Here is a 12,815-nt window from a genome sequence, read left to right on the forward strand (position 1 = left end):
GTAAAAATGTTGTTATAACTTTAGCAGGAAACAAAGATGGAGGGTTCTGTTTCTCACTTATCACTAGTCAAAAAGAATTACAATTCTCAGGAGCAAATTGAAAAGTTCAGAGGAAAAAATATTTTCAAGAGTACAAGTTCTCCAGGTGCTTGAGAAGGAATTGAGCACATCAGATCTGACGGATGTATCAACATTGACATTTGTGAAAATGTGCATGAAGAAATATGCATTGATTTTAAAAGGCATGCCACAAGAGCCTAAAAAATAATGCACGATTTTCCATTCTCTAACTCAGACGGAAAAACATGTGTTTTGCTCACAATTTTGTCTAAGGGAAATGTGAACTCACAGCCAATTGCATTCACATGCAGGCCCTTTTCCTGAGATTGCTTTCAAATGTAAGCATAGCATATGTCGTTCCATTAGGAAAAAAAATAATCAAGTGAACTTTAACAATGTAAATTCTTAATATATAGGATTATGGGAAAGAGTCATGTTGTTTAAAACAATGCATGGTTTTACTTCTAGATGGATTCACAGGGGTGAGAGTAAGGGGTAAGTAAGTGATTTTTAACCCTTACATATCTTACATTACTACATGCCTTGCATATGTGTCAGAACAACTTTCCTCTGTCAGGAGTGTAGGGAGTCAAGTTCAATAACCACATTAGGAAGAATAATAGGCCAATGGCACATGCGTTGACAGATGTTTCTTACCCAGTGGAAAGGAGATAGAGGAAATTAGATGATGAATTTTAAGGCCTGACGCATACGTTGTAGTTTTTTCAAATCTTCAATATTGTGTTCTTCCTGAGGTCACCAACTATGTGTTGGCTGCCTTTGGTGATGCTGAAAAGTCCTTAGAGTCTAAATGAATGAGCTCTGGAATTGCTTCCATGATGAACTGCTAACCAATTTGTCTCAACTGGCACTTGAATGCAAAATTAAAAATGAAGGTCTTCTGGACTGCTTTGTGGCTTGTGGAAGAGCACTGAATGATTTATTCTCACTCATTTTCTCCAGTTTCCATGCTAAAATATTTTTACATGGTCAATAAATTATGAAGGCTGACATTAACAGAATGAACTGTGGATGAAAGTATGTGAACCTGAATATTTATAAGAATGTGGAATTGATATTTTACGTTTTCTCCAACCAGCTCTGGATTTGTGGGATCTCAGTTAAATGAAGGCATCTAACTTAATTCAGATTAATTTAGTAAGAGATCCTGGAGACTGATGGATCATGGGTCATTAATAATGGAAAGCAGGGTGCTTAAATACGTAAGACATTTTAGTGAAAGAAGGTGATATGTTTGGAATAAGTAAGAAGAGGCATGCTCACTCCCTTTGGGGGAAGCCTTTGACATTGAAACACTGAACTTGATTCTGACCTGGGGCCATACTGAGTTCTGATGTGCCAGTGATATCTACCTGTCATCCAAAGGATCAGGTTAGCATTTGGCAGAGGTTGTTGAGAGCTGATATTACAAGCTGTCCCAGAGATGAAGGCATGTTCTAAGAAAAAAGGAAAGGAAGTTTAATTCAGACATAGTCATGTAGACTTTGGAGGAAAGATAAAATGTTCTACATGGAGAAGATTATATGATTTACTGCTGAGAAAAAAAATGTTTTGGGAAATCAAAAAACTCAAAGGAAACATTAAGAAATGAGTTTTTTGGCATATTACAGGGAATAGCAGTGCTAATGGCTAATATTTTGAACTTTACAAGGTACTGTGTTTTGTACTTATTTTACTTCAATTAACTCTCAAAAGATACTATGAGGTGTGCATGTCTTAGATACTTTTTAATTTTTTGGTTATGGACTCTGTTATTTGTAGCAATAATAACAAATATGTGTTAAGCCTCTTTGAGCAGGTGGCAGCAGATAATTAAACAAATCAGAAAAGAAAGTCACTGTGGACTTTTCATACTATATTGATTTATACCTGGCATTCTCATAATCAGTAATGTGAAAACTCCATATGTTTTTCAGTCCTGAAGGGGACAACCTAATATATTTCCAGAAATCCATTAGGATCTAAATATTGACCTTTTTTTCTTTAGATGCCAACTTTCAGAGCTCAAAGGAACTGACATGACAAGCATTTAGGACATGTGAGATGCTTGTGACCTCACAAACATTGAAATGAGAGATGATGAAGCTTATTTTTAGCAGGGTATTTAGAGAAGCCTCATGGGCTAATTTTCACTTAGAGCTGCTCATATAACAGTTGAAGATGTCCTAATAGGGCACACTGCCAAGGTCTATGATTGTTGTTTTTTAGCACTTTATTTTAAGAGCTTTAAACATTATCCAGAAATATTTATTAAGTGCATTTATGTGCAAGGCAAGGCTGTTTGAGTGCAGGACAATCTTTGTAGGTCTAAGTAGTGAATAATTTCAGCCTTTGGCACATGATGAGAAGTGAGGGCGACTATTCCCTAGGCCCTATTCAACAGAAGAGAGCATGATTCCCTTCTTTGTTCTGTAAAAGATATCCGAGCTTTGAAATTTTGGAATTAAGCTTTTTTGACTCGTTACCATCTCCCATCTCACACACTACATATTACATATACAATTTTAGAAATGAACAATAACCAGGATAGTTTAATGAGTGTGGCATGGTAGTCTGGATCAATGTAGTGCAACCTCCTTTCTTGCTCTATACAAGTTATTTGGTGAGTTTAGTTTGGTGGTATTTGTTGGGTTATATGGGTAATTTTTTACTTTCTTTTTCGCTATGTTCCTATATGTTGTAGGATTTGCCAAATTTAGAGGACTACCCTGCATGAACAGATACTATTTTGATTCTTTTGATCAGAATGGAATAAGATACAAGGATATCAAACTGGTCAAAGGATTTTATTTGCTGTTAATTCTTTATCGAATTTAACATCCTGCCGTGTCTGAACAAAGTCCACATTTCTCCTAGTTGTCTGCAGAAATGAGGAAATCCTCAGTCATCAGAATGACCTGGAGCTCCAGAACTGATGAAGTCCACTATTGCTGAGAATAGGGACAAAATGTTTTTAGCCTTAAATGACAGCCAGAACCCTGTGGAGATTATCCAGTGACCTGTTCAAAAAGGGGTGGAATGTTCTGATTGCTCTATGGCTTTTCCTGAGGAAAAATGTAAGAGTCTGTGGAGACATTTGATTATAACTTCTTTTTGCCTTATTTGGACAAAGGTCAGGTTTCTTCTCCTCTATCTGCTGTTAAGAACATAACTAAAAAAGTGATAGAACAAATCATAGGCAAGGGACTTTCATAAGGTATTTGCAGGTATTGCTTCTTTTTCTTCTCTGCAAATAAGCATTTTAAATTTAGGAAAAGAGAGTAATGACTTCAGCATGCGCTAAGAATAATGCTCTTCACCTAATTAGGCTATGCATTGCCATGAAAGACAAACTCTTGATACAGAGTGCCAGCAGTTTAAGGTCTCAGATCTCCATACACTTAGCCTCATAGGTGTCTTGGCTAAAGTTCACATGTTTTCTAATGACCAACAATCCATAAAAGAGTACATTGTCCTTACTTCGACATTTATTTTCTTTACCTAGTGATTTATTTACTTTTCCTCTAGTAGGAATTCTTAACATAGCATACGTTGAAAAAAAATGCATTTATCCCATAATTAGCTATGTGAACAAAGAATAAGCATAAACTTGCATTATTATTTTGCTTGACTCCACTGTTAGTACTATATAGAATAAAAACCAAAGCTGTGAATTAAAATAATTATGTTAGAAAATTGTTATGATTAAATAAGATGTTTTTGTAATGTCTTGCACAGTGCTTGGCATATATAGGTGCTTATTAAATCTTTGATAGAATGCTTTTTGGAAAAGGTATTGATCATCTAGTAAGGAAAGAGGAACTGCTTCCCTCGTATTTTAACATTTATTTTTCCCTATATCTTGTTCTCTCCAAACCCGTTTTTTGAAACTTACCTTCATTTCTCTTTCTGAAAATTTGTTGTTACAGAAATGCAGTGACTTTTGAATATTGATGTTGTGCCCTGCAACTTTATTGAATGCAATATCTTGATATGTGACAAGTAGAGGTTTTGAGATTATAATTTCAAATGTTTTTATTCTAATCTAGTATTTAATATAATTCAGTTGGGGGAGAGAGGACAAGATGGCGGAGGAGTAGGGGGACACGCTCGCCCTCTCCCACAAACACAACAAAAAAAGCACATCTACAGAAGAAATGACTCGCACAGAACAACAACCAATCGCTGGCAGAGGAACCTAATCTCCAATAACGGCAAGAAATTCGTGACATTATTGGGCAGAACGGGAGAAAAGAGGAGAGTGAGAGAAGGTGAATCCGAGCGGGACGGGCGCTCCCGAAAGGGAACTGCGGAGGGGAAAGGGATCCCGCACCCTGGAAAGTCACCTACCGGGCGAAAGATCAAACGAACCGGAGGAATCTCCAGATGCAGAGAAGAGTGTAGCAGTAAGTTGGAGTACGGAAAAACGATCAAGAACCCAACGGACCATCTGAACTACGGGCACAGTCACCAAAAATTGAGACGCCTGGGTGGGGGCTGGGCACCGAATCCTCGGCTCCAGAGGTTAGTCCCCGGGAAAGGGCCGGGGGACGCCTGGGTGGGGGCTGGGCACCGAGACCTCAGCTCTGAAGGTTGGTCCCCGAGAGGGGGCCGGGGACGCCTGGGTTGGGGCTGGGCACCGAGACCTCGCCTCCGAAGGTTAGTCCCCAAGAAAGGGCCGGGGGACGCCTGGGGGGGGGGCTGGGCACCGAGACCTCGGCTCCAGAGATTAGTCCCCGGGCTAGGGGGGCGGGGAAGAGCGGAAACTGCTTGGGAGGTCTCTAAACCATTTGACGGGGCAGAGACTGCCTGGGAGACTAGAAAACAAAGCTGTCGCAGAGGAAGGGAGCAATACTCTAGGGGCGGGGAAGTGGAAAGCCGCCTCAGAGGGAACCTGGGAGAAGAGCCTGGTCTGCGCCAGTGCTGGGGAGGGGAGAGAAGAAGGGGTGGGTCCCCATAGAATACCCCCCACGCCACAACAAGCTTACAGGCCCGCTAGCTAGCAGAAAGCTGTGCTTCCCAGTGCATTCCCTCCCCCCACCCCCACCACCCCCTACGCTCTCGCCGAACCTGGGGCTGCCTGCCATCCAGGAGGGCTGGCCTCAACAATTGCCTGAAGCCTACCACCGCAGGGGCTCTCCCTGCACAGGCCTGCTTGCCCTTTGGAGGGGCTACACTTCCACAGAGCAGCACCAAACACCACCAGCCCCCTAAAAAAGGCCTGCAGCCCAGAAAAGCTAGAACAAGCCTAGCCAGGCCGTGAATAGATCGACCTAATTCTCTGACGGTTTTTCTGAGACGGGCTCCCCCGGGGAGGAGCCTCTTGAGTCTCCAAGGGCCTTGCTACACGCCCAAAACCCTAGGGGGTGCTAAGACCTAGTGGACCAGCTGCATAGGACTGCCAGCTCCAGGCAGGACCCCCTGCAGCCCAGAAAAGCTGCAACAAGCCTGGCCGAATCGGGAAAAGATCTCAGACGGTCTTTCGGAGTCGGGCTGTCCTGGGGAGGAGCCTCTTGAGTCTCCAAGGGCCCTGCTACCCGCCCAAGACCCCAGGGGGTGCTGAGACCTAGTGGACCAGCTGCATAGGACTGCCAGCTCCAGGCAGGACCCCCTGCAGCCCAGAAAAGCTGCAACAAGCCTGGCCGAATCGGGAAAAGATCTCAGACGGTCTTTCTGAGTCGGGCTGTCCTGGGGAGGAGCCTCTTGAGCCTCCAAGGGCCCTGCTACCCGCCCAAGACCCCAGGGGGTGCTGAGACCTAGTGGACCAGCTGCATAGGACTGCCAGCTCCAGGCAGGACCCCCTGCAGCCCAGAAAAGCTGCAACAAGCCTGGCCGAATCGGGAAAAGATCTCAGACGGTCTTTCTGAGTCGGGCTGTCCTGGGGAGGAGCCTCTTGAGCCTCCAAGGGCCCTGCTACCCGCCCAAGACCCCAGGGGGTGCTGAGACCTAGTGGACCAGCTGCATAGGACTGCCAGCTCCAGGCAGGACCCCCTGCAGCCCAGAAAAGCTGCAACAAGCCTGGCCGAATCGGGAAAAGATCTCAGACGGTCTTTCTGAGTCGGGCTGTCCTGGGGAGGAGCCTCTTGAGCCTCCAAGGGCCCTGCTACCCGCCCAAGACCCCAGGGGGTGCTGAGACCTAGTGGACCAGCTGCATAGGACTGCCAGCTCCAGGCAGGACCCCCTGCAGCCCAGAAAAGCTGCAACAAGCCTGGCCGACTTGGGAAAAGATCCCAGACGGTCTTTCTGAGTCGGGCTGTCCTGGGGAGGAGCCTCTTGAGCCTCCAAGGGCCCTGCTACCCGCCCAAGACCCCAGGGGGTGCTGAGACCTAGTGGACCAGCTGCATAGGACTGCCAGCTCCAGGCAGGACCCCCTGCAGCCCAGAAAAGCTGCAACAAGCCTGGCCGACTTGGGAAAAGATCTCAGACGGTCTTTCTGAGTCGGGCTGTTCTGGGGAGGAGCCTCTTGAGTCTCCAAAGGCTCTGCTACCCGCCCAAGACCCCAAGGGGTGCTGAGACCTAGTGGACCAGCTGCATAGGACTGCCAGCTCCAGGCAGGACCCCCTGCAGCCCAGAAAAGCTGCAACAAGCCTGGCGGAATCGGGAAAAGATCTCAGACGGTCTTTCTGAGTCGGGCTGCCCTGGGGAGGAACCTCTTGAGTCTCCAAGGGCCCTGCTACCCACCCAAGACCCCAGGGGGTGCTGAGAACCAAGTGAAATCTGCTACCATCGTGGGGTGGACCTCCCAGTCCTGTCTGCCCTCAGGAAGCCCTCCTTTGCTTCAAAGAAACACTGTTAGTCCCATCAACACTCCAGAAAAGCCACACTGCCTCAAAAAAAGATTGACCAACAACGACAGCCCTCAGGAAATATTCCAGGGCAGTGACAAGGCAAACACTACCCGATAACAGAGAGTACAACTCCCTCAGGAGAAAGAAGACAACAAGCAAGATGAAGAAGCTGAGAAACCACCCCCAGTCAAACCAACAGGAGAACTCACCTAAAACAGTCAACAATGAAACTGATCTCTGCAGTCTGACAGACCTGGAGTTCAAAAGAGAAATAGTGAAAATACTGAAGGAATTAAGAGAAGATATGAACAGCAATGCAGATACCCTCAGAAAGGAGCTAGAAAATATAAGGAGGAGCCAAGAAAAACTAGAACATTCATTTGCAGAGATGCAAACTGAACTAGGGGCAGTAAAAACCAGAATGAATAATGCAGAAGAACGAATCAGTGATATGGAAGATAGAATAATGGAAATCACTCAATCTGGTCAACAGACAGAAAACCGAATCAAAAAACTGGAAAGCAATATAAGAGACCTATGGGATAATATAAAACGGGCCAATCTACGCATAATAGGAATTCCAGAAGGAGTAGAAAAAGATAAAGGAATGGAAAATATATTTGAAGAAATTATCGCTGGAAACTTCCCAAATCTAAAGGATACTGGATTCAAGATACAAGAAGCACAGAGGGCCCCAAACAAACTGAACCCAAACAGACCCACACCAAGACACATCATAATAAAAATGGCAAAAGTTAGTGATAAAGAGAGGATCCTAAAGGCAGCAAGAGAAAAACAGAATGTTACCTACAAGGGAACCCCCATAAGAATATCAGCTGATTTCTCTACAGAAACACTACAGGCCAGGAGGGAATGGCAAGAGATATTTAAAGTGCTCAAAGGAAAAAATATGCAACCTAGAATACTTTATCCAGCAAGAATATCATTTAAAATAGAAGGGGAAATAAAAATTTTTCCCAACAAACAAAAACTTAAAGAATACAGCAACACAAAACCCAGGTTAAAGGAAATATTGAAAGGGCTTCTCTAAACCAAAAAGAAAGGAAGGAAAGGGAAGAAAAAAGAAAAGAAAAAAAAAAAAAAAGAAGAAGAAGAAGAAGAGGAAGAACTAGGACTGAGGAAGATACAATCAGAGAGCAGTCACTCAAATAAGCCAGCATACAGATTTAATCATGAACATGCTTCAAACAAAATAAAATTAAAAAGAAAAAAATAAAAGAGTCATCAAAACCATAAAATGTGGGCAAGGGATGTTAGGAGGTAAATAATCCTTTTTGTTTGTATGTATGTCTCTCTTCTTAATTTTAATATAATAATGAAGTGTTTGAACTTACAGGACCATCAGGCTAAAACACACAATTATGGGAAGGGGTTAGCATACTTAAAAAACAGGGCAACCACAAGCCAAAACCAAATATTGCATTTGAAAAAAATGAAAAAAAAAAAATACACTCAAGCAGATAATAACAGGAGACCATCCAACCAAAAAAAAAAAAAAAAAGAAGAATGGAGAACCATAGAATCAACTGGAACACGAGGATCAAATGGCAATAAATAATCATCTATCAATTATCACCTTAAATGTCAATGGACTGAATGCCCCAATCAAAAGACACAGAATGGCTGAGTGGATAAAACGGCAAAAACCTTCAATATGCTGCCTACAAGAAACTCACCTTAGGACAAAAGATACATATAGATTGAAAGTGAAAGGCTGGGGAAAAGTATTTCATGCCAATAGACATGACAGAAAAGCAGGAGTTGCAACGCTCATATCAGACAAAATAGACTTTAAAACAAAAGACATAAAGAAAGACAAAGAAGGACACTATTTAATGATTAAGGGATCCATCCAAGGAGAGGATGTTACTATCATCAACATATATGCCCCAAACATAGGAGCACCCAGATACATACAACAAATATTAACAGACATAAAGGGAGATATTGATGAGAATACAATCATAGTAGGAGACCTAAATACCCCCCTCACATCAATGGACAGATCCTCTAGACAGAAAACCAATAAAGCAACAGAGATCCTAAAGGAAACAATAGAAAAGTTAGACTTAATTGATATCTTCAGGACACTACATCCAAAAAAATCAGAATACACATTCTTCTCAAATGCTCATGGAACATTCTCAAGAATCGACCACATATTGGGACATAAAGCGAATCTCAATAAATTTAGGAGCATAGAAATTATCTCAAGTATCTTCTCTGACCACAATGCCATGAAATTAGAAATCAACCATGGGAAAAGGAAAGAGAAAAAACCTACTCCATGGAGACTAAACAACATGCTACTAAAAAACCAATGGGTCAATGAGGAAATCAAGAAGGAAATTAAAAACTATCTTGAAACAAATGATAATGAAGACATAACCTCTCAAAATCTATGGGATGCTGCGAAAGCAGTGCTCAGAGGGAAATTTATAGCAATCCAGGCCTTTCTCAAAAAAGAAGAAAGATCCCAAATTGACAACTTAACCCTCCACCTAAATGAATTAGAAAAAGAAGAACAAAGAAGTCCTAAAGTCAGCAGAAGGAAGGAAATTGTAAAGATCAAAGAAGAAATCAATAAAATAGAGACTCAAAAAACAATAGAGAAAATTAATAAAACCAAGAGCTGGTTCTTTGAAAAGGTGAACAAAATTGATAAACCCCTGGCCAGACTCACTAAAAAGAGGAGAGAAAGAACCCAAATCACCAAAATTATAAATGAAAAAGGAGAAATCACAACGGATACAGCAGAAATACAAAAAACCATAAGAGAATACTATGAACAACTATATGGCAATAAGTTTGACAATCTGGAAGAAATGGACAATTTTCTAGAATCTTACAGCCTGCCAAAACTGAATCAAGCAGAAACAGACCAACTGAACAGACCAATCACTAGAAATGAAATTGAAGAGGTCATAAAATCACTCCCTACAAATAAAAGCCCAGGACCAGATGGCTTCACAGGTGAATTCTATCAAACATATAAAGAGGAATTGGTGCCCATCCTCCTTAAACTCTTTCAAAAGGTTGAAGAAGAAGGAATACTCCCAAAGACATTCTATGAGGCCACCATCACCCTCATTCCAAAACCAGGCAGAGATACCACCAAAAAAGAAAACTATCGCCCAATATCATTGATGAATATAGATGCAAAACTTCTCAACAAAATCTTAGCCAACCGAATCCAACAACATATCAAAAAAATTATACACCATGACCAGGTTGGGTTCATCCCAGGTTCACAAGGATGGTTCAACATACGCAAATCAATCAACATCATACACCACATTAACAAAAAAAAAGTCAAAAATCATATGATCATCTCAATAGATGCAGAAAAAGCATTTGACAAAGTTCAACATCCATTCATGATCAAGACCCTCGCCAAAGTGGGTATAGAGGGAACATTCCTGAATATAATCAAAGCCATTTATGATAAACCCACAGCAAATATAATCCTCAATGGGGAAAAACTGAAAGCCTTCTCACTCAAATCTGGAACAAGACAGGGATGCCCACTCTCACCACTGCTCTTCAACATAGTTTTGGAAGTCTTAGCCACAGCAATTAGACAAACAAAAGAAATCAAAGGCATCCATATAGGAAGAGAAGAGATCAAACTGTCACTGTATGCAGATGACATGATTCTATACCTAGAAAACCCTAAGGACTCAAACCCAAAACTCCTTGAACTGATTAATAAATTCAGCAAAGTGGCAGGATATAAGATTAACATTCAGAAGTCAATTGCATTTCTGTATACCAGCAATGAAGCATTAGAAAAGGAATACAAAAATACGATACCTTTTAAAATTGTACCTCACAAAATCAAATACCTCGGAATACACCTAACCAAAGAGGTAAAGGACCTATATGCCGAGAACTATAAAACCTTAATCAAAGAAATCAAAGAAGATGTAAAAAAATGGAAAGATATTCCATGTTCCTGGATTGGAAAAATCAATATTGTGAAAATGGCCATCCTACCCAAAGCAATCTACAGATTCAATGCAATCCCTATCAAATTACCCATGACATTTTTCACAGAACTAGAACAAACAATCCAAACATTTATATGGAACAACAAAAGACCCAGAATCGCCAAAGCAATCCTGAGAAACAAAAACCAAGCAGGAGGCATAACTCTCCCAGACTTCAAGAAATACTACAAAGCCACAGTCATCAAAACAGTGTGGTACTGGTATCAAAACAGACAGACAGACCAATGGAACAGAATAGAGAATCTGGAAATTAACCCTGACACCTATGGTCAATTAATCTTTGACAAGGGAGGCAAGAACATCAAATGGGAAAAGGAAAGTCTATTCAGCAAGCATTGCTGGGAAACCTGGACAGCTGTATGCAAAGCAATGAAACTAGAACACACCCTCACACCATGCACAAAAATAAACTCCAAATGGCTGAAAGACTTAAATATACGACAGGACACCATCAAACTCCTAGAAGAAAACATAGGCAAAACACTCTCTGACATCAACATCATGAATATTTTCTCAGGTCAGTCTCCCAAAGCAATAGAAACTAGAGCAAAAATAAACCCATGGGACCTCATCAAACTGAAAAGCTTTTGCACAGCAAAGGAAACCCAAAAGAAAACAAAAAGACAACTTACAGAATGGGAGAAAATAGTTTCAAATGATGCAACTGACAAGGGCTTAATCTCTAGAATATACAAGCAACTTATACAACTCAACAGCAAAAAAACCAATCAATCAATGGAAAAATGGGCAAAAGACCTGAATAGACATTTCTCCAAAGAAGATATACAGATGGCCAACAAACACATGAAAAAATGCTCAACATCGCTGATTATAAGAGAAATGCAAATCAAAACTACCATGAGATACCACCTCACACCAGTCAGAATGGCCATCATTAATAAATCCACAAATAACAAGTGCTGGAGGGGCTGTGGAGAAAAGGGAACCCTCCTGCACTGTTGGTGGGAATGTAAACTGGTACAGCCACTATGGAGAACAGTTTGGAGATACCTTAGAAATCTATACATAGAACTTCCATATGACCCTGCAATCCCACTCTTGGGCATCTATCCGGACAAAGCTCTACTTAAAAGAGACACATGCACCCGCATGTTCATTGCAGCACTATTCACAATAGCCAGGACATGGAAACAATCCAAATGTCCATCGACAGAGGATTGGATTCGGAAGATGTGGTATATATACACGATGGAATACTACTCAGCCATTAAAAAGGATGACATCATGCCATTTGCAGCAACATGGATGGAACTAGAGAATCTCATCCTGAGTGAAATGAGCCAGAAAGACAAAGACAAATACCATATGACATCACTTATAACTGGAATCTAATATCCAGCACAAATGAACATCTCCTCAGAAAAGAAAATCAATCATGGACTTGGAGAAGAGACTTGTGGTTGCCTGATGGGAGGGGGAGGGAGTGGGAGGGATCGGGAGCTTGGGCTTATCAGTCACAACGTAGAATAGATTTACAAGGAGATCCCGCTGAATAGCATTGAGAACTATGTCTAGATACTCATGTTGCAACAGAAGAAATGGTGGGGGGAAAAACTGTAATTGTAATGTATACATGTAAGGATAACCTGACCCCCTTGCTGTACAGTGGGAAAATAAAATAAAATTTAATAAAAAAAAAAAAAAAAAAAAAAAAAAAAAAAAATAATTCAGTTGGGTAAAGAATCCTAGATTGAAAGTAATTTTTCTCATTGTTTTATGATTCTGTTATGTTCACTTGTCCTTCCTGCTGGTATATTCTTTTGTATAAGCATTTTGATAATTCCTTTCTTTTTTTTATTTTTTTTATTTTTTTTTTTTTTGCTATTTCTTGGGCCGCTCCCGCGGCATATGGAGGTTCCCAGGCTAGGGGTCGAATCGGAGCTGTAGCCGCCGGCCTACGCCAGAGCCACAGCAA

The 12,815-nt window shown here is 41.5% G+C and overlaps 1 protein-coding gene across 1 annotated transcript in view; it reads left to right on the plus strand.

Moving 5' to 3' along the window:
• Positions 1-12,815, plus strand: part of LOC110261207 (uncharacterized) — a 333,192-nt gene that overhangs the window by 250,010 nt on the left and 70,367 nt on the right. Inside the window, exon 8 of the mRNA XM_084964684.1 lies at positions 529-555. The gene's annotated coding sequence lies outside the window, so the exon portion shown is untranslated. The remainder of the gene's footprint in view (positions 1-528; positions 556-12,815) is intronic.

This window comes from Sus scrofa, chromosome 6 (assembly GCF_054392235.1).
Source record: "Sus scrofa isolate SSC_HxYL_T2T_F1_AM1 chromosome 6, Sscrofa_HxYL_maternal_Yorkshire_Landrace_v2.0, whole genome shotgun sequence".
NCBI lineage: Eukaryota > Metazoa > Chordata > Mammalia > Artiodactyla > Suidae > Sus > Sus scrofa.